At 46.5% G+C, this 22310-nt stretch overlaps 1 long non-coding RNA gene across 2 annotated transcripts in view; it reads left to right on the top strand.

The window, feature by feature from the left end:
* The window catches only part of LOC112918382 (uncharacterized), a 49843-nt gene extending 32620 nt beyond the window's left edge, over positions 1–17223 (top strand). Inside the window, exons 3-4 of one of the 2 annotated variants that reach the window (XR_012000775.1) lie at positions 11280–11386; positions 13886–17223. This is a non-coding gene — a long non-coding RNA (uncharacterized lncRNA). Of the gene's footprint in view, positions 1–5743; positions 5951–11279; positions 11387–13885 lie in introns of those variants that run through there. The other variant, XR_003234676.2, reaches the window with a different exon arrangement.
* The last annotated feature ends 5087 nt before the right edge of the window (positions 17224–22310 follow it).

Raw genomic sequence — 22310 nt, forward strand, 5'->3', positions numbered from 1 at the left:
ACTGCCTCCGTGGCCGGGCTATGGGGCTCGCGGTCCCAGATGCGTCAGGAGTCGGTTCCCGGAAAGCGGCCCAACCGGGGGCTCTCCACCGCGTTCCACAATGGCAGGGCTCACGTCATTTTCCATTGGTTTTGGACTGTGATGCACAGTCCTTTGGGGATGTTCTCAAGTTCAGGCTCCTTCAGAGCCAGGAGAGAAAAGCCCAACAGCAAAACAAGTGGAAAGTAAGAGAATACTGGCCACGTGGCCCTGAGTCTCTTCTGAAAGGCCTGCTCGTTTCTGTGTTTTGTTTCTGGAAGGTTATAAACGGTCTTCCTAATGCTGGGTCTAACGTTTCCCCCGCCCCCACCCCCATTATCAATCCTCCTGCCTGTCTTTGAATGTTTGACACCCCTGACCACTTCTTTTCTGCTGGAGGCTGCTTCTCCCTTGATTTCCGTAACTGTTTCCTTACCCACCCCTCTTCTTTCCTTAGCCCAGCATCCTGCCTCTGTATCCCCTTTGCCCTGCCTTTCCCTTTCAAACTGCTGTTCCTCAGGGGAGTGAACCAATCTTCAATAACAAATTGTTCCAAAAATTATAATGGCTTGATCATGAAAGAAGTTAATTTCTTACTCATGTATTAGTACACATTAGGCTTCTCCTGTTGGCAGGTGGATTTCTTCCACCCGAGGAACCAGACTCCTCGTTCTATGGCTTCACCATCCCCTTAGACTCTAGGGCCTCACTGTTACCTGTATCCTGCCAGACAAAAAAAGGAAGAGAAAAATGGAGACGGCATATCCGATTTAAGGCTTTGGGCTGGAAGTGGGGCACCTGGGAGGCTCAGTTGGTTGAGTGTCTGACTTCAGCGTGGGTCATGGTCTCAGGGTGCTGGGATCCAGCCACATGGTGAGCCCCACATTGGGCTCCCTGCTCAGCGGGGAGTCTGCTTCTTTCTCTCCCTCTGTCCCTCCTCCCACTTGTGCTGTCTCTCCCACAAATAAATAAATTCTTAAAAAAAAAAAAAAAAAAGACTTTGGCCTGGAAGTGACAGGCATCTCTTCTGCTCATTCTCCATAGGAGAGAACTAGTCACGTGGCCCCTTCTGGATGCAAGGAGGGCTGGAAAATACGGTTCATGGCTAGGAAGCTGCTTCCCCAGCAACAAGTCTATGTCTATCCCATGGTCGGGAAGATGGACTTTGGTATGCAGCTGGCCCTCTCTGCGACAGCCTTGGAGTTGTCTCACCAGACTGACCCTTGGTGACCTACTCATCCATTTCTGTCATTTCCTTCTTTACCTCAGGATTCATGACTCTGAAGTCTCCATTTCCCCATTTTTCCCCATCCAAAGCTGGCTCATTCTGGCCCTCCCCAGTTCTGTCAGTGGATCACCATTCTTCTGGCATCATCCATAATCCTTGCTTTTCCTCTGGGCTCCCAACCAGTGCCTTTCTGAGTCCTTGCTCATTCGTCCTTTCTCCTGACTTCAGCCCCCTACTTCTCTGATCTCTTTAGAATGCTTTTGACAGGCTAATCTTTCTAGAACACTTTTATTATGTCACTGCCAAAAATTCTCTTTAAGAACCTATGATTCCTTGTTGCCACTTTAGAACCATGAAACAGTTTTAAATAGCAACAGCCTATAAATAAGACAGCTTATTAGGCAAAACAGTTATTTTTTTTTTAATCTACAGGGCAAGTCGAGTTCAGAGTGATGAGGTATAACAACTGACAGACAAGGAAGCAAGAAATCGTAATTCCAGCTTACCTTTTACCTCTAACCAGATCTCTGAGACTCCATTTTCATTTTGTAAAACTAAGAACGTAATATTTTTCCTATTTGAAATCCATGCACAGACAATCTCTTCTGGTTCCTTCCAGTATAAGGATCAATGATTCTAAAAATGCAACCCCCCCCCCGCCCTGCCTAATTTTTTAGGACCCTCCATCTTTTTTTTTTTTTTTTTAAGATTTTATTTATTTGTTCATGAGAGACACAGAGAGAGAGGCAGAGACATAGGCAGAGGGAGAAGCAGACTCTCTGCCGAGGAGCCTGATGAGGAACTCGAACCCAGGACTTTGGGATCACGTCCTGAGCCAAAGGCAGATACTCAACCACTGAGCCACCCACTCACACCTTCCTAAATGCTTTCTCTATTCCGTCAACTTGTTTCCTCTCTGTGTCCCAGACATGCTGAGCGTAGCCTGGGCCCGCATGAGTGCTGTGCTGCTTCCCCTGCCCAGGATCTCTTCCCCTTGCTCTCTGCCCATCGAAGGCCCACCTGTTCTGTAGGCACTGCCAGGAGCCAGCCTGGGCCATCTTGGAGGATTTGAGGCATTTAGAAGGACACGGCCACCCCACCTGACCTTGCCGCTTAGGAGCTCTGTGACATCAGTAACACATGTAAATTTTGCTTTGTAAGATGCCCTCTTTATATAATTTAGCCCTCTGATTGTTTCGCGAGTTAGTTTTGTTTCCCCAGGTAACTGGCTGGCTGGTTGGATTAATTGATGATTGATTGATGGATTGATTGACTTCATCAGTCAACAAGCCTCGGCATAAGTTTGAACCACGTGAAATTGCTGATAATTTGACCGCTTTTGACCTACAAAGAAATGGCAATTTCCTATGTAAACCTAATAAAGTATTCTAAAAATATTTTGTTATTCTTTCCACTCAACTTAGTCCAATTCTCCAATGCAGGGGAATCCAACATCTGGGATAAGAGTCAAAATTCTGGTGGAGGTAATTGTTACTTTTTTTTTTTTTTTTTGCTGATCATTTTCTGTGCTGTGATTTGGGGGGAAGAGCTGCCCCCAGAGGAGTGGCACATTGTGTCTCTTTCTGAAGTGGGGCTATGCTTTCATGTGCACTAGACCAAAGGCCTGTGGGATCTGTAAGGACAGATTTGAGGCCCAAGTCTTGGCCACTGGCCCTTCCTACCTTAACTTTTCATAAAGGAATTAGAGTCACTGAGTGAAGACCTTAGGAACCCAGGTCCTTTCCTTGTTTCCTGTTGGTCCCTAGGATTCAGCACTTTTTAGAAATTAATAACACAGTCACTCTGCAGCACATGAAGGGTTTTGGCAGGGGAGATAGCATGAGTTTTGGAATCAAATCCTATTTCTGCCACTTATTAACAATATAAACTTGGACAAGTTACTTAATTTCTTGAACCCTCAATCATGTTATCTGGAAGAGGGGGATGAAAAATGCTTGACCAACAGAGACAAACCTTTTCGGTTTAGAGCCCCTTCAGATGTTTTATCTAAAATGCTTGCCCTTTTTACTGCAACAGCCCACGGTTAGTGACTAGTTCAAGACCTGGGCTCGCTCTTTTCCTCTTATCCAAGTACTCATGCTCCCCACCTTCCTGAGCTCCTCCTGCACAAAAAGTACTAAAATAAGATTTCAGCATAACATTGGTTTTTTTTTAATTATATGATTGTTTATTACATGGAGCAAATCAAGTTCTAGAATCATATTGGGAAAGGCTACTTACCAGCCAGAGTCAACAGTGACAGCCTGACCTGTTTCTATACGTGATAATTACTCAGTGAAAGTTTGTAAATGTTGGGCAGCCCTGGTGGCTCAGCGGTTTAGCGCTGCCTTCAGCCCAGGGCATGATCCTGGGGCCCCGGGATCGAGTCCCACGTGGGGCTCCCTGCATAGAGCCTGCTTCTCCCTCTGCCTGTGTCTCTGCCTCTCTCTCTCTCTCTCTCTCTCTCTCTCTCTCTCTGTGTCTCTCATTAATAAATAAATAAAATCTTTAAAAATTTTTTGGTAAATATCTATTATTTCACAAATGAAGCATAGAAGCTGTGGCTACTCTTCGCATACTAGAGACAGGAAGCTGAGGAGCAGAAGTGTGCATGGTCTAAGCTTCCATGGGTCAAGTGTGGGGGTCTCCTGAATCCCAGGCTGGGATGCTGACCGCAGGCCATCCTCCTCCCATGGTGCATGGCCTCGAGACTCCCTGGACATTGGCCCTCCCCCTCACTCCCTCATGCCATCACTTGCCCTGGCAGAGAACACTGCCAAGTTGTGCTTTTGCAGAGGAGGGGAGGCTATGTTTTATCTGTTCAAGCACTCCTTCATTCATCCTGATCTTGTTGTTGTTTGGCAGAGCCAGAAAGTAGGGCAAGTCCAGGGTGTCACTGGCGTCTCAAGACTCTGGGATTTCCTTGTGGGCCTCGGAGCTGAAAGATCCCAGAAAGTCTAAAGCTTTTCTACCATTTGCCTGTAACTGAGTTTGATGACATGGGTTTCTTCTAGGTCCCCCAAATGCTTAGAGTGGCTCCAACTTACACTGGAAAGGATCCAGCAGGATCCCAGACTGATCCACACCCATAATTCCCGGAGTTGAGTGACTCAGGGTTTCAGAAGATACCTCTGTGCTAACTCACACATCCTCCCTCCCTCTAACCCCTGCCCTGCTCCATGAGGAAAGTGTATTACACATGAAGGGCTGTGTCACCTGTGGGCTGGGAACAAGTTCTAGGCCTTCCCACCCCAGCTTTCACTTAAGTCCTGGGGTTCACAATGCAAGCTGGCATTCTGTTACCCCATTTCCAGCCAGAGTATAATGACATCACCACAATCCATGAAGACTCCTTAGTGGGTCATTATGTCCTTGGCCACTCTCTCTCCTTAGCCACTTTTAAATGTATTAACTAAAGGAGAGAAGAAGTGTTGATGGTATATATGGAATGTGGGGTAAAGAAGGGTATCTACACAGCCCAGGGGCTGACCTGCAGGGGCCTGTGGACTTGGCTCTCAGTCACACATTGAACAGGTGTGCACACAGCGACCTCAGTCCAAGGGTCTTTCTGGGGCCAGTCTCTATGCTCCAGACCTTTAAGCTGAGCCCTGTTCCAGTCCACCAGTGACACAGCCCCTATGAAACAGCCTACTCCCCTGGGGGTGATTTCGCACTGAGGAATCTTCTGAAGCCTTGAGTCAAAAGTCACTGCCTCAGCCACAGGCATCTCAGAAGACGAGCTTCTGGTTTCAGCTGAGCACATGCTGTGGACACCGAGAACAAGCGTGTTACCCAGACAAGGGGAGGGCCCTCTGTTCAGAGACGTGCTGACAGTAACAGACATCCCTGCTGGAACTTTTCAAGTGGAAGAGCAAATGCTGTGTGCGCAGAACCCTGGCAGTTTGATGATTTCCAAAGTTACTGTTATTTATATATATTTACATATACATTTATATATAGTTTACATATACGTTTTGCATGTTCTGAGGTGGATGCTGCAGGCCACAAGTTTTGGAAACAGGCACAAAACTTTTAAGCAGCTTCTCATCTTTCATGTACATGTGCTTACCTTTGGCTCACAATATATGTTTACTGCTAGATTTTTGTTATATTAATAAACCACAAGTTGATGTAAATGTCCATTTACAGAAGAACGATTAGGTAAATTGTTATACAATGGGATAATCTCTAGCCATTAAAAATCAGACTAATGACATAAAGAAGTACTTATGATATCTTGCTAAGTAAGAAGAAAAAGACTAAAATATTATATGAATTGCATTTTGAACCCCTCCCCACATAAAACCAACAGAGAGCAATGCATAACACGGATACATTTTTATATACTGAAAAATACTAACCTGATACATGCCAAGATTTATGTAGTTATGTCTCCTCTTATGTTTTTCTACAGTGGTTATGTATTAATCTTATAATTAAAAAATGTTATTGCTTTTTAAAAAGGACACTTAGAAATTGTTTATTTTGGAAACTTAGGGGGAAGACTCTGGATCTTCTACCAACATACGCAAACTGTGCACTGAAGTCAAGTGCTGATGACGTGAGTTGAGTCCAGGGGATGCAGGCCAAGGATTGTCGGTCACAGCTGCAAACTTCCCCTTCATATCCTTGAGCTGATTAGTCCCCAGATCAACCAATAAAGTAAAGTCATATGCTTTGTTCATAAAGGCAGCATAACTCACATTCTTTGTTTTAAAAAAGATGTTACTTACTTACTGGAGAGAGACAGGGAGAGTGAGCACAAGCAGGGGGACGGGAGAGAGGGATAAGTAGACCCCCCACTGAGCAGGGAGCCCAACGTGGGGCTGGATCCCAGGACTCTGGGATCATGATGGAGCTGAAGGTAGTCACTTAACTTACTGAGCCTCTGTAACTCAAATTCTTTCTTTTTTGTTTTAAGGATTATCATTTTTTAATGTAAATTAAATTAATTAACATATAGTGTAGTATTAGTTTTAGAGATACAGTTCAGTGATTCATTAGTCTTATATAATACCCAGTTTTCATTACGTCATGTGCCCTCCTTAATGCCCATCACCCAGTTACCCCATCTTCCCCACTCCCACCCCTCCAGCAACCCTCAGTTTGTTACCTAGGATTAAGAGTCTTAAAATAAAAAATAAAATAATTAAAAAATAAATAAAAGTCTCCTGGCTGCCTGGGTGGCTCAGTCAGTTAAGTGTCTGCCTTTGGCTCAGGTCATGATCTCAGCATCCTGGGATTGAGTCCTGCATCCAGCTTCCTGCTTGGCAGGGAATCTGCTTCTCCCTGTACCCCTCCTCTCTGCTTGTGATCTCTCTCTCAAATAAATAAGTAAAATCATTTAAAAAACAAGAGTCTCTATGGTCTGTCTCCCTCTCTGATTTCTTCTTGTTTTATTTTTCCCTCCCTTCCCCTATGATACTTGTTTTGGTATGTGAGTGGAATCATATGATAATTGTCTTTTTTCTGATTGATTTATTTCACTTAGCATAATACCCTCTAGTTCCATCCATGTCATTGCAAATGGCAATATTTCTTTCTTTCTTTCTTTCTTTCTTTCTTTCTTTCTTTTTGTTTGATGGCTGAGTAATAGTCCATTGTATATAAATACCACCTCTTCTTCATCTGTCAATGGACATCTGGACATCTGGGCTATTTCCATAGTTTGGCTATTGAGGACATTGCTGCTATAAACATTGGGGTGCAGGTGCCCCTTCTGATCACTACATCTGTATCTTTGGGGTAAATACCTGGTAGTGCAATTGCTGGATCATAGGGTGGCCCTATTTTCAACTTTTTGGAGGACCCTCCACACTGTTTTCCAGAGTGGTTGCACCAGCTTGCATTCCCACTGGCAGTGTAAGAGTGTTCCCCTTTCTCCACATCCTCGCCAATATTTGTTGTTTCCTGACTTGTTAATTTTAGCCATTCTGAGCCCAGGGGCTGTGTGTGAGATGGTATCTCATTGTGGTCTTGATTTGTAGTTCCCTGTTGCTGAGTAATGTTGAGCGTTTTTTTTCATGTGTCTGTTGGCCACTTCTATGTCTTTTTTGGAGAAATGTCTCGCATCTCACATTCTTAACCTGCACTGTAGCGCAGCCAGTCCTGTGAGGGGCTGCTTCCCTGCCGTGCTGCCCCTCTCTGCCTGGAGCTGGTCCACATTTGGGGATAAGCAGGCAGCACCTGCTCAGGAAATACAGCACCTGCTGGTAGCCGAGCTCTGCTTGCTCACATTTGTACACTTAGAGCAAAAGGTCCTGTTTATCCTCACTCAAACACCCTAACCAAATGGAAGGGTAAAAGGAGTCACAAGATGGCAACATGTGGCTAAAGGTTTCGGAAAAGGTGGGATGGCAAGGTGCCTTGCGAGCAGGAGGGGAGAGATGTGGGGTTCCTGCTGGTTGTTTTCATGGTGTCCCAGGTATCTCTCACATCAGCTGAAAGCTCTTCTGATCCATTGACCAGATGCTGGCCATAGTAAAAATCCCACTCCTTTGCCCTCCTAAAGGGATAAATCGTATGGTCCCATCCCTTTTGAATGTCTTGGTGTCTGAAGGATTTGACCCTCTGAGTGACTTATGGAATTTGACTTTTGAGAGTCTAGAGGGCACATGAGTAGTGCAGGTGCTAAGTGAAGGTAACAAAAGCAAAAAAATATGCCACTTATTCATTCATCCATTTGTTCATCTAATGCATATTGGTTGTATAGCACTATGTGCTCTTGGGTTACAGCAGGGAACATGGCAGATGAGGACCTCATCTCGTGGAACTGGCATTCCAGGGTGATGCGAGAGAGATAATAAGTAGGCCAATAATAAATTATAGTGGTAAGTGTAATAAGGAAACTATCCCATCAAGATGTGATAGAGAATACCTGAGGGCAGGGGTGCATGGTTCCTGTAGAACACCCACAATGTTCATCAGGGGCCTCGGAAGGAAGAGAGTAAAATGATTCTCAGTAAACTGTGAGAGTGTCCTTTTGTTGGGTGTGTATATGTGATAATTTAGCCTAAGATCATTTAGACCTTTAGCCTAAGTTTTTATTATCCTTAAATTTGTCTCACTTAATGGTAGGGAGGACTCCTGGGGTCGATTTACATGTGGGTCTTTCAGAGAATGGAAGGAGGTTGAAGAAGCATCAGAGTCCTATTCAGAAGGAGAAGAAAGCAGGGATCAGCAACGATATGTCCTATGCCCCCATTCCCCTGCCTCAGAGCCCAGCTGGATGAACTGCTGTCTGAGCTTTCTAGGGAGAGGCTACAGACTTCTATCACTGAGGACTCGAAGAGACACAGGGCCACAAGCCGTTCTGATTGTGTATGGCTGTATGGCTGTGCGTCCAGTATAATAAATGCTCAACCATGCTAATTATCATACTACTCTTTTAATGACAAAATATGAGACGGAATTGGGGAGAGCATTCCATTCAAAAGTGGCCAGTGTGGAGGTTCCTGGGCATCTGGAAGGCCTGAAGCTCTGGGAGGGTCCAGGGCCTCTTCACATTGTGCAGACATCAGCCTTCTCACAGGAAAGCCACTCTAAGAAGACAAGACAGGATGGCATCCAGGGGCAGGATGCGGGCCTTCCCCGAAGGTGGGAAGAGGAAGAAAAGAAGCCATAGGAGGAAAGGAAAGAGAAGCTTCCTTTTCCTTTCAGTCTTTCGTTATTGTTTTTTTATTTTAAAATTTTTTAGAGAGATTGAGAGTGCGTGTGAGTAGGGGAGGGGCAGAGGGAGAGGGAGATAGAGAATCTCAAGCAGGCTTTATACTCAGCACGTAGCCAGATGTGGGCCTCTATCCCATGACGTTGAGATTGCTACCCTGAGATCACAGCCCTAAGATCATGACCTGAGCCAAATCAAGAGTCAGATGCTTAACCACCTGAGCATTTTGTTTGATGGCTGAGTAGTAGTCCATTCTATATAAATACCACCTCTTCTTCATCTGTCAATGGACATCTGGACATCTGGGCTGTTTCCATAGTTTGGCTATTGAGGACATTGCTGCTATAAACATTGGGGTGCAGGTGCCCCTTCTGATCCCCATGCCTTCCTTTCAATCCTTCCTATTCATCAGTAAGCTGAAAGCAGAGTGCTGGTAGGACATGTGCAAAGCAAGATAGGAAATAAAAACAATTGTGTTAGTTTTGTGCAGTATCCTACTGCTCAGTAAGAAGGAGGCACATAGGTGTACACAAGCTATGAAATACAAACTGCATAACCTCAGTGATTCTACATGAGTTAAATGCTTTATTTTTGTATATAAAACAGGTATTGTGCAATATAGAGATCATGGTAAAATCCATGCTAATAATAATGTTAATTTTTCTTTATCTGGAATGCTCTATAGCAAATAAAAAACACCTTCATGAACAGAGACCACAGATGAAATGAACAAGGTTTATATTTTACTACTTTCAAAGGCATTGTTTTTTCTCTGCTTTTTAAATGACATTTTCATCTTGTACTGGGGCCCACAAATTAGGGAACTGGCCCCGGCAGGGAGTCTATGTACATGCTGCAGGTTTAAAAAAGTTTGTCTGTGTCACCGTCCTTGGACCCCAGGGGAACCCTCGGACCCTTTCTCACCTCCTCCCACCTGGGAAAGAGATGCTTGACCCCCTGATGGAGCAAAGATGCAGTGGGGCTGGGTTGTCAGAGGGACCCTCAATGGGGAAACAGCCTCCCCCCTTTGTTTATCTTTCCTTTCCTCAAGAATGGGAACATCTAGAGGGCTAAGATGAAGGTGCCATTCACCCTCAGCCAGATTTTCACTAAGGCTCTAGATCTCTCTGTAGCCTGCAAAAAAACCTGGCTCCTCTTAGCTCATCTGAAGACCATCTGGGGGCTTGTGGCCAAAGACAGTTATCAAGAATATAATTTTTCCCACATGTGTATTTGTATGGATAGGTGTCTGTGAATCTCCTTTAGGGCTTATCTCAGTAGTGGAGGCTCAAAGATGTGAGGTTCTGAGTTGGGACCCTCAACCAGCACCTCGGTGCCAACTGTGGGGTCAGCTCTCAGAATCCATCTCCCTCCTGGGAGTCTGCGGGGTGGGCTGCGGGAATGGTAAGGGGCTCGGGGTGTGGGGGGGGCAGCACTGGGAGGACGGCCCTGCCCCGGAGAGCGCCTCGTCCCCCCTTTCTCCCCCTCCAGCCCCCCTCCAGGCAGGCAGGATGTGGGGACGTGAGCTGCCCTACTGCTAACAAGTGAGTGAGGACAGGGGAATCAATCACTGCCGCCAGCTGGGTGACACCACCGCAGGCCTCCTGTCAGCGCCCTGGCCTCCGTCCTACCTGGGCCTGGCAGTGGGGAGTCTGGAGGGTCCTAAGCCAGTGAGATGTGTGCCAAGGCAGGCCCTTTCCAAGGCTGCAAACTGCTCCCAGGGGTTGAGCACACTGGGGGTTTGTTTGTGCTGCTTTGCCTACTCCAAAGAATCAACCTCAGCAAACAAACCCTTACAGAAGACGGAGCTCCTGGGAGAGAAAGGAGCTGGTTAGAAATGCAGCACCTCGGCTTCATTCCAACTGGCCCTTGCAGGTTTATCTTTCTATGGTGCCATTTTTTGGTCAATGGGAAATCAAGGACTATTAGGAACATTCATTCAATGTCTATTATGTACCTGTTCTGTAAAAGAAGAGGCTATTCCAGGAGATGAGAGAGACCAAGAGAAGAAAACCCAGGGAACATTTGAGTGGCGGGAAAGTTTAGCCAGCATTTAAGAAAATGAATAGTACAATTAGTTAGAAAGGATAAGGGGTTCTGGAGCTTGGACTTTAATTTCTTGGGCAAATGGGAACCATGAAAAGTTTTTTGGCCGTAGTCAGTTGCTTTTGAGGTATGACATCCATGTGGTAAACTTCATCCTTTTTGGCATTCTGACATTTGCAAATGCATATAGTCATGTAAATACCACCACAACCAAGCTACAGAACATTCTCATCATTCCACAAAATTTTCTTGTCTTTTTGCAGGAAACCCTTCCCCCACACTAGCCCCTTATAACCACTAATGTGTTTTCTGTCTTTATAGTTTTTCCTTTTCCAGATTGTCTTATACATGGAATCATACAACAAGTAGCTTCCTGAGTCCAGCTTCTCTTACCTGGAATACCACACCTGAGATTCATCCAGGTTTTTGTAAGTCAATAGTTTGTTCCTTTTTTTGCTCACCACTATTCTGTTGTGTAGACGTGACACAGGGAGTTCAGCCACTCATCAATTGAAGGACTTCTGGGTTATTTCCAGGTTGTGGTGGTTATGCATAGACTCACTAACAGCAGTCGTGCACAGGTTTTTATGTGAACGTAAATTTTCAGTTCACTTGGGCAAATGTAAGAGTAAGATTGCTATGTCAAATATAGTGTATATTTATCTTTATTTAAAAGACAACCTTGCCAAACTATTTTCCAAAGTAGCTGTAATATCTTGGATTCTCTCCAGCAGAGTATGGGAATTCTAGTTATCATGCATCCTCACCAGCACTTGGTATTGCATTTTTATTTTTAAGTCTTCAAATAGGTACGTAAAAGTTTGTGGTTTTAAAGTGCATTTCCCTAATGACTAATGCTGTCTTTTCATGGGTTCATTTGCCTTTCATATATGTTCAGGTGAAAGATCTGTTCAAGTCCATTCAAGTGACATGATAATAGTTTTGCAGGAGGAAGATTGTCCTGGCAGCAGGGCACAGCCTTGCTGCAGGACCAGTGTGCCTGCATCTCCCATGAGCTTGTTAGGAATGCAGCACCTTGGCTGCATTCCTACAGGATCTCCGGTTGGCTTGTATGCATGCATGTTAAACTTTGAGAAGTGCTACTGTATAAGAATAATTGGAGGACAGGAAAAAAAATGTAGAGATTAATTGTTGTAATACGGAGAAGTGAGAGAGGCTGAGCAATCAGAAGGTCAAGGAAGTAAGAGTCTACATATCTCCTGCTGACCTGCTCTGGAAACCCAGCTCAGAGTTTGAGTTCCTGGGTTCCACTGCTGGATATAGGCCCATGTGCTAGCAGTGAGGGCCTTCACAGGAAAGCATTCCCTGGAAGGGCCAGACACCCCCATTAGGGCCTCCAGTCACAGCTGGTGGGACCAGAGCATAGGGAGACCTGTAAGGCCAAACGGCAATTATTCCAGCCAATACCGACAGTGTCTGTGTCGGCACATGGATAAGGCTCTGCCCTCCGCCGAAAGTTCATGGTCTAGATGAGGGGACAGACACAGTTGCTGCTCAGTAGGGATGAGTGTCACAACAGAGATCTCTATAAAGTTCTGTGGAGTCTCACCCTCAGCAAAGTCCCGCGAGGTGGGACTGTTATGAGCCTCATTTTATGGGAAAGTATCTACAGGCATAGGGGATTCAGGAACTCACCCTAGCTCTCATAGCCCAATTCCCACTTGGTCTGGCTCCAAAGCTTGTGTTCTTAACTGACCATGCGCTAATGAGCCAGGGGCTGTGCAAGAGAACCCTGCGGAGAATGATGCAGAAACCAGTGTTCCTGGCCCAAACAGCTCCCAGTCCTTGACTCAGCCCCAACTTCGCCCAGAAGGAGGGAAGACGTTGAACAGATGCCTAGACAAAGCCTTCTAGTTCCCCGTGGAAGATTCAGGCTTAGGCTGGAGGCACAGGGCTTCCTTGTTTGCTGCCGAGCTGCCCTCCTTGGTCAAGCCTCTATGGTCATCCTCTGCTCCCGCCACCACCTTTCACTGCAGGCAGAGCTGGACAGTGTCAGAAGCTTGGCTCTCCTAAGATCCCACATAACTGTGGATTTCTCCTCTATCTAAGGAGATAAAGCCAAAGACAGGCTTTTGCTATTTCTCAGCCTCCCCTGACAGCATGGAGGCCTGTGCATTGTAAAGATTTCCAAAAAGCAGCTCTGCTATTGTTTTTGAAAGTAAACCTGGCAATATGGGTGGACGTGACCCTCAGGATATCTTTGTAAAGGCCTCATGCCCCCTTGACCCATTAGTTGAACCTTGTAAGCTCCCTGAGTGCAAGGACAGATATCCCTTTAGGTTCCTCTCTCAGTGCTTTCACACTGTGCCCGCCTAAGACAGATGTGCGAGGAATGTTGGCTGTGCTGACCACCTTAGGGTGCTGGAGCGTGGGGAGGCTGTGGTTCAGAGGAGTGAGGCGCACAGCCTCTGGAGCCAGGCTGCCAGGCTGAATCTTTTTTTTTTTTTTTTTTTTTTAAGATTTGGTTTATTTATTCATGAGAGAGAGAGAGAGAGAGAGAGGAGCAGAGACATAGGCAGAGAGAGGGAAGCAGGCTTCATGCAGGGAGCCTGATGTGGGATTTGATCCTGAGACTCCAGGATCACACCCTGAGCCAAAGGCAGGTGCTCAACTGCCAAGCCACCCAGGTATCCTAACCAGGCTGAATCTTGTCCTTGCCCTTTACTAGCTGTGTGATGTTAGGCAAGTAACTTAACATCTCTGGGTGAATTGTTCCTCTGTAAATGCAGAGTCCCTCCCTCTTAGAGATGTTGTGAGGCTTAAATGAGTTGTTACAAGTAAAGTCCTTAGAAAAGGAGCCCATGGTAAGCACAAATAATAAGCGCAGTGGAAGCCAGCCGTCTTTGGAATTAGACCTGGTTTGAAATTTCAGCTCTGTTCCTTTCTTTGTTTATAATTTCAAGCAGATTACTGAGCCTGAATTTTAGCTTCGACCTCTGAAAAATGAGGACAAGAGCTTCATGGGAGGTTGAGAGAGAGGATGAAAAGCTGGCCCAGTACCTTCCCGGAGTAAGACTATGGCAATCACTTGGGTTCTTGTTTCATTCTCTGCCTGAATGGAGGGTGAGAAGTCATGGCCACTCTCTTGTTGGCCTGGTGAGGTGCCCTTAGCTCCGTCCAGGATGGAATCATGATGCGACTGGAGGTTGTGGGCAACTAGGCAGCCGGGCCGTCCAGAGAGAACCTAACACTCCTAGGGCAGAGCTCGCAAGACCAATTCAGTGGGAGGCCTGGAGAAAGACGAGCAAGATAACTCTGCCCCAGAAAGTAAATGCAGAAATTGTGGCAGCTGCACAACCCCGAGGGAGCAGCCGAGAGAAGGCTGGATGGATGCCGGATGGCCTCCCCACCGTGGTCACCCAGCACCTCTGTGCATCTCTGCCCTTGGCAATCTGCCGGCAGCAGCTCACTCACTACCCATTTCCGTGTATTTCAGGCTCCATACAGACAAATCTGTGCCCTTTGCAGAGCTCATGGACAAAGTCAGAGAGTTCCAGGAAAGTGGAGTCCAGAACAAGGATGAGGAGATAAGAGCAAACATCTGGCAAAGATCAGTGGAGAAACCCTGACTCTTGGTGTAAATACTGCCCAGGGTGGCCAAGGACAGTCTCCCGGGTTGTTGTGCAGTTGGCCATGGGTGGGTGGTCTGATGAGGCCTCTTACCACCTTAGTCTTCTGATGCACTGCCACTGTCACCATAGCAGTGGGGTCCTATCACCCTTCTGGAGATAGTCAATGGAAGCCCCTGAAGGCAGGGTGCATGGGACTGAGGGGGTGGGAGCTGACTCCAGAGAGGCGGGCAGGACAGGATCCAAGAAGGTCTTGACGGCAGAGCCAAGAAACCCGGCTTGCATTCTGAGGGCGACAGTCAGCCGGTGATGGACCTGAAGCAGGGAAGCTGAATGATTGATGGCTGTTTTAGAAACTCCTTTCACGGCTGTATGGAGGATAAGCTTCTCGAGAAGATAAAACATTGGCTTATTTTTTTTTTTTCTTAAATATGCTATGTATTCTAAGCGAAGCCTAAATCACCGACTTTGCTTTTCTCCATGTAGTTTTTATTTGATCTCTTTAAAAAGTTTACAGGAAACTTTTATTATCATAAGCCTTTGATGGTGCCACCATGTGAAACAGGCAGGGAGAAATAAAGCGACCAAAACAAAAAAAAAGAAAGAAAAGAAAAGAAATAAAGCAACCTTGCCAAACTCATGCAGTGGGTTGAGGCACAACCAGGAAGCATTTCACACAGTCTGGATTCTCAGGATTGTGCTCTCAGGAGATCCTGTGGCCATCCACCCACGCCACCAGGTTCACACTTACCCTCCTAAAAAGTGACTTGGGACTTGAGCACACCCAAGCTCTGGAAACGTGGCTCTGAGTCCAAGTCTCACATTAGACATTTGCAGATCGCTGCCTCAGTTTCCTTCTGTGTCACTGGGTTCCCGTTGTTCATGTTTCTCAGGGAGTCTCCTCCCAGTTCCTTCACTGTATTATAAGTGTAAACACAGTACCAAAGCTGGCCCTCAGCCCAGTGTGGCTCCTCAGGAAATGTGAGTGGTAAACAACTGTTGAACAGAGAAGTCGGTGCTGACTGCCTTCTCCTCTGGGACTGCCAGTGCAGGTCTCCCTTTACCATGAAAATTGGCCTCAGCCCCATGAGTCTGGCAGCAGCGTCATAACTGGCTCAGAGCTGAGGTTCTGCTTTGAGGTCCACCCACAGCTTCTGTGTCCAGAACACACCCAACAGGAAAGATCTGTATATAAAGGATGTTCATGAAACTGCATTTATGGTGTACCGTGGATTTCACAGAAATGCTTCTGTAATTTGAAGTGGAAAATGGTGTGCCATATACCACTTGAACTAACCGGTCTCGAGCTCTATCCGTGGTATTCCTGCAGGTAACCTAATGCATCGCTGTGCTTTATACAAAAGGCTTCTGATTTTTGCAATGACAAGCAGATGTGCTTCTGGACAGTCTTGTACAGAATATGCTGCAATCCTGTATCGTACTTCACTTCCAGTCTATACCTCATGCACCTACCCTTGAGGCCTCGGAGGAAAGAAAAGCAGGTGAAAACCCGCAGGTCACACAAGTAAACAAAGTTTGAGGTTTTTAAACAGTATGTTGCTGGACTCAAATTGGACTTTAGGCTAAGGGGAATGAGCAGTGCCTTTAACCACAACCCGAGGCTTCCAAAGGAAAGTAAGGCGGGCTTGAAAGGAATCAAGCTGCAGGCAGGTTAGGACTTTTCCCAAAAAGAAAAAAAAAAGGGAAATCTGTAGTTTTTGAAGCAACAACTAGTAACATATTCCCAGTTAGCTTAATAAAAGCATGTTTAAACCAATCTCAGAGACAGGCTTAAAACACATCCTCACCAGAAAGCAGAGATGGGCGTAGGGAAAGGTGGAGGTCACTTGATTTTCCCACAGAGAATGGAGTGTGGCCCCAACAGGATACAGCATTTCCCTGGTTCTGAATAAAGCCCTGAGCAGCACAGCTGGTGCCATATTTCACGATGACGCCATCTGGGCTCTGTTCTTAATGCTCAACACCCTCATTTTCTCTAAATGAAACACTAACCTGGAACCAGACAGAGTTTACAGGAAGACTCACAGTCCACTCAGTCCTCAGTGGGAGGGGGTGGCAAATAGTGACTACAGGTGGCAAAAATCCGGGTGGGAGAAACACCCTCATGTGTACCTTTCAGAAGTCTGAATGTCACATCCATATTATACTACAAGCCTCTCCTCTATCTTGAATTTTTAAAAGCCTCTGAGGCCATCTTTATATTTCCAACCTGTCACTTACGTGTTTTGTTTCACTATCGGTTGTATTTCTATTATTAAATGGTCATTTCTTAGCTTCATTTCAATTTTTCCATTTTACCCCAAGCCCCCTTCTCCAGACCAGACAGGGACCCCAAATCATCAAGGGATTCTGGAAAAGCTTAGAATAATATCCCTTACGATCACTTTCTAGAATCAACATTTAACAGCAAGTCTGAATATTTCTTCCTTTTGCCACAAGAAAAAAATAATTCACTGGAGAAATCACGTTGCCGATGAAACTGCAAAGAGTGCACAAAGTCAAATGTCCCCTATAAATCTTACAGCTGGAGAAATGAGAACAGCTTCCCTAAAAAGGGATGAGGCTAAAGGGAATTGTGTTATCATGTTGAGCCATGTTTACAAGATTCAAGTTTAGGGTGAACATAGTGATCAGGATAAAACCAGCTTGCTAACTTTGTTTTTACATGTATTTGAAAAAGTCAAATAAAGAAAAAACTAAAAATTTAGAGAGGGCTGGAAGAGTGGTTTTTTTTTTTTTTTGAAGAATGGTTTTCTTTGCCCAAATTTCTAATAGTTGGAACTTATTAAATTGTGAAATTGATGTTTGAAAAGTTACATGTTAGTTTAAACCAGGCTTGATTTGTGCAATGTCTTTACCAACTTTTAATAAGTACCTGTTCTTCCCCCCATTTATCATTGTATCATAGGCATTTTTCCATGTTATAATCTTCTTTCCTAATTAGCTTTTAATTTAGACATTAATATTCCCAACCACTAAATGTACAATACATTTATTATTCTTTTTGGTTTCTTCTAATTTCTATTATAAATACTGCTGTAATGAACATTTTTAGGGACTTTAGCTTATACCTCTAGAAATAGAAATAATAATGGATTAAATAGTATGTACATCTACATGTGTCTGGATATAGTTTGCTAGATAATTTTTCAAGAAAATTATACATAGTTATCCAGCCATTAGTAATGAATGAGAAACTTGTTCTTATCAGGGTATTAAGATGGAAAATTTGCTCATTAACAGCAAGGTCATTTACCTGGAAGCTTTAAAATTTTTAGGAAGCCAAACACGGCCATCTTTGTCTCTGCTTTCTTAAACTGCTTTTTGCTTAGAAAGTTGTTACCTTTCTCCTTCAAGAGCATTGGATTTGCAAATGTGGGGAGGGCAGGATGCTCCCCCTGGCTGAAGCTGCACCCCAGAATAACTACATCAAAACATCTGGAACTGGATCCTGGGGCCCAGGTGATTGCTATGTGCATCCAAGTCTACCATTGGGATAGAAGGTGAGGATCAAAGTCTGCTTTGAAAGGGCCAAATAAGAAAAGGTATTTGAGGGACATAGAGGCAACAGCTTCCCTTTCATAAAGTTTGATAGAAGACCAAGAGATAATGAAGGTAGCTTGAAGAAGCAGCAGTGTCTAAGAAAGGTACTTTTAACAAGAACCAGGTGAGCTGCATATGTTTGAAGGCAGAGGAAGGATTCCATGGAAAGGGAGAGAATGATGTGAAAAGCTGAGAGAAAGATGAAGAAAGCAGGAATGAGGGCAGGATGTTGTCCTAGGAAGAGGAGTCTGCATAAGTTAAAGGGAAATTATTCCTGCTGAAAGAGATGTGGAGAGAGTGTGGGGGAAATGCAAGGACATGTTGAGGTGTGGAAGTTTGCGTCAGCTGGCCCTGATCTTTCTAGAGGTACAAGAAACTCCTGGGAGTAGGGTCAGAGCATTGAACCACTGTGGACAACCACTGCGGACGGAGAAGGCCAAAGAGGAAATAAAAGCACCTCGTACTAGGTGTGGCCAATTTGGTCCACTGGTCAACAACATTCCTGATGAAAGTCCCTATTGAGAAGGGACAAAAAAACTAATGACTAAAATTAGGGTTGGAGATTATTAGCTCCCATCTATTTACATTATCCCTGCAAGTGTGTGCCTCTGAGCCGGCTGTATACATAGTGTCAGCCAGGGTTCAGTCAGAAAAGCCAAGCCATCATGCAACATATATAATGATATTTCTTAAAATGTGGGTTAGAACTGAAGCAGCCGTGGGACCTGGTGGAGAAGTCTTCCCAAGACTGTTGCCTCTGCACATGGCATTGGGATTGAAGTCACTGTAGGGCAGCAAGGGATGAGAATGGGATATGCAGTGAGGGAGAGCAAAGGCAAACTGGAACTCGTGAGGACAGCTAGTGCCCACATTTGTGTCCCTGCTTTCGGCTATGAGGCTGTGGGTGACCTACAGAGGCAGCTGGTGCCCTTGTCAGGCCTGCATGAGTACCTAGCCCAGGACCTGAGGGAGATGGTGCCCCTTGTCAGCAAAGTAGGCCAGCAGAGGCCTGACAACACATGGGAGCTGCTGGGGTGCCTGGTGCCACCAGAGGCCTTGGGATCACGGAAACGGCTGCCTTATTGTTGTCTGCCAACTGTCACCAGACCCGGACGGTAGGGAGGCAGTGAGTTCTGGGAAACTTGACTTCAGTGTACTGACACCTTACAACCTTACCATATATACACAGTCCATGTTCTGAAGCTGTTTTTTGTTTTTTGTTTTTTGGGTTTTTTTTTTTTTTTTTTTTTTTTTTTTTTTTTGAGAGAGAGAGAGAATGGGGAAGGGGCAGAGGGAGGGAGAGAGAAAATCTCAAGCAGACTCTCCACTGAGTGCAGAGGCTGATGCAGGGCCTGATCTCAGGACCCTGCGATCTTGGCCTGAGCTGAAATCAAGAGTCCACTGACTTAGCAGACTGAGCCACCCAGGCGCTCCCAGAAGTGTGTTAAGCCCTCCACAGGCCCATGCAGGAATCTGAGACATAAAGTAGACTGCAAGCAACATTTGGGTTTTATAAGAGCAGAAACACGAGCCCAAAGGTTATAATTTGGACCCAAAGTCACATCTGGGGTTTCCACTGGAGTGATGACATTTAAAACTTACTCTTCTGCTCCGACCCAGGAGGAAAGGCCCCCTCTCCGCTGGCCCCGGCCTGCGCGCCAGGGAATCTCCTAGCAGCACCGCTTGGGTCATTGCAGCAGGGAGCTTGGGGCCCGGGGCATCCCCAGGGTTTTAAGAAATGTGGCCTTGAGTGAGCTGGCTCTCATCTCGGCCCCCTGGAGCCACCTGGGGGGGGGGGGGGGGCGGCTTGCACCGGCGCTCGCCCCTCTGCACGCGGGGGCATCGGGTGGAAGCAGCAGCCGCGCACCTGCAGCCCCGGCAGCGCCCGGGATCCCCCTACAGCGGCTCACGCATCTGCAGTCCAGCGAGGTCCGGCTCCACGGCCCCGTGTGCGCATCGCGGCCTGGGGCCTCCTGCGGGCGGGGGCAGGCGGGCTGAGGAGCCAAGGCCCCCGGGTCTGGGGGGCCCCCGGGTCTGCTCTGGCGTGGGCCGGCCTGCTTCCACCACGTGGCCTAGCCCCCCGCAGGGAAGCTCAGGTGGCCCGGAGGGGGGACGCCTGGCCAGACGCACACCTCGTTACTGCACACGTGCAACCAGGCTACGGTGCAGAGCAGAGCCGTTTAATAGGGCCTGGGCTGGAAGGATTTCGGAAAATGTTCTTGGAACCATTGAAAGGCTGGCTTCCCAAGGCCTTGCTCCAGCTCTCCGTTTCTTTCCTCCTCCTGGGCTGGCTTGTCCTTCTTCCCTCTTCTCTGTGCTTCATCCTCATTCCAGAAGGGTAAGCAGCCCCGTGTTTCCTGGGCCCAGGCCTGCGGTGGGAGCTGGGGCTACTGAGAAGACCGGGGCCAGAGCGGCGGCCAGTCGGTGGAGCTCTGCACCCAGAGAGAAGGCAGGGCTCCTGGTGGTCCTCTTTGTTTTTGAGTTCTCCATGCTCTGCCCAAATGTCCTCTTTCCATACCTTTTGCTGCCACTAGATTGTCTGAAGAAAGGGAGAGCCTGGAATCTGCTATAAACCTTGAAGTCGTGCTCCTGATGGACATTTCTGGGCCCCATCTCCTGGGTAAAGAAATCATCCTCGGATGCCAAACTCTCTAACTTCCCGACTCCCCAGAGGCACCCAGAGTAAAGTTTCAGACACCTAATCACTGGCCGACTTTTAATTAAGGCCTCTCAGCTGTGCTGGCCTGTTAAAATTTCTGCAATTCTCTTAAAACACGAACACTTCACTTTCTTTTTTTTTTTTTTTTTTTTTTATTTATTTATGATAGGCACACAGTGAGAGAGAGAGAGAGAGAGAGGCAGAGAGAGAAGCAGGCTCCATGTACCGGGAGCCTGATGTGGGATTCGATCCCGAGTCTCCAGGATCGCGCCCTGGGCCAAAGGCAGGCGCCAAACCGCTGCGCCACCCAGGGATCCCCACTTTCAAGGCTCTTTCCTGGTATTCACAGTTTTCTGGGCCTCTTGTGCTAGATTGTGCTTTTGCATTTACTTTCTCTCATGCCCCCTCCATGCCAACGCTTATAAGATGGCCAGAAAGTTCAACACAACTGGGCTCCCAGGCTGAGAGTCGAATTGATGGTCCACCCATCCTCTGGCATCACACCTGTCCTCCCAACAGCAACCTCTGGTGCCCAGCCCTGCTACCCAACCACCCGAAGGTGCCAATTGCGAGGGAATTGGAAGCAGCTGTTAAGGGAGGGGCTTGAAAATGCTCACGTCATAGCACCAGATCGCCAAGAGGACACTGAGCAAAGTGTGAGAATCCTCTGAGGGTGAGGGTGAAAGTTAACAATCAGGTAAGAAGCCTTCGAAACTAGGTGCCAGAGAGAGAGAGAGACTATACACAGTCTTTCGGAGCAGCACGTCGCTTATCTGCACTGCCTTCTGGGTGCTTGCAGTGGGACAGTTTGAGGATCTTGGGGGTTTGCTGTCAGCCTGGTAACCAGAATGCTGCCCTTATGTTATATAGCAAATCAGAAAAGTGGGGGTTAGAGATCCCCCCAGATTGCTGGTCCCTGGACCAGCAACATCTGTGTCATCTGGGAGCTTGTTAGAAATGCTGGATCTCGGGCTCCATGCCTGGTCTGCGGAAACAGACTGCATTTTAACAAGATCCCCAGGTGATCTGCATGCACATGGCCATTCGCTGCAGAGTTTTATGGCTAATGAAGCCCTGTCATATACATAAAACCCTCATCTGAGGAAGGCAGAGGGAACTGAGGATTTGAGGTGAGTGACTAAGGTCATATAGCTGAAACTAGACATTGCTTACCTTCTACTGGCTTGGAGTTCTTTCTCCGGTCTCTCTTTGTATTCTGGCAACAATCAAGAAAGAATCATGGTTCACAGGATACTTTTGTTGAGCTCTCACCTCATGCCAAACACTGCTCTAAGTGAGTTGTTACTCTCACTAGACTCATGAGGTGGGACTTTTAGTTTTCTCATTTTTCAGCCAGTGAAGTGGTGGAGGACCAGAAGCAACTAGTGTATTCCAGACTCTGTTTGAATTCCCCCCCTGGAAGTTGGGTTTTGGATTTCCCAGCAGTGACTGGGGAGCCTCAATGAACAAGAGGATGACCCATAAATGGGGACCTAGTAGTGAAGGCTTGGATAAGTCACTTCACCATCCCGCACCCAA

The sequence above is a fragment of the Vulpes vulpes genome, chromosome 3 (genome assembly GCF_048418805.1).
Source record: "Vulpes vulpes isolate BD-2025 chromosome 3, VulVul3, whole genome shotgun sequence".
NCBI classification, from domain to species: Eukaryota; Metazoa; Chordata; class Mammalia; order Carnivora; family Canidae; genus Vulpes; species Vulpes vulpes.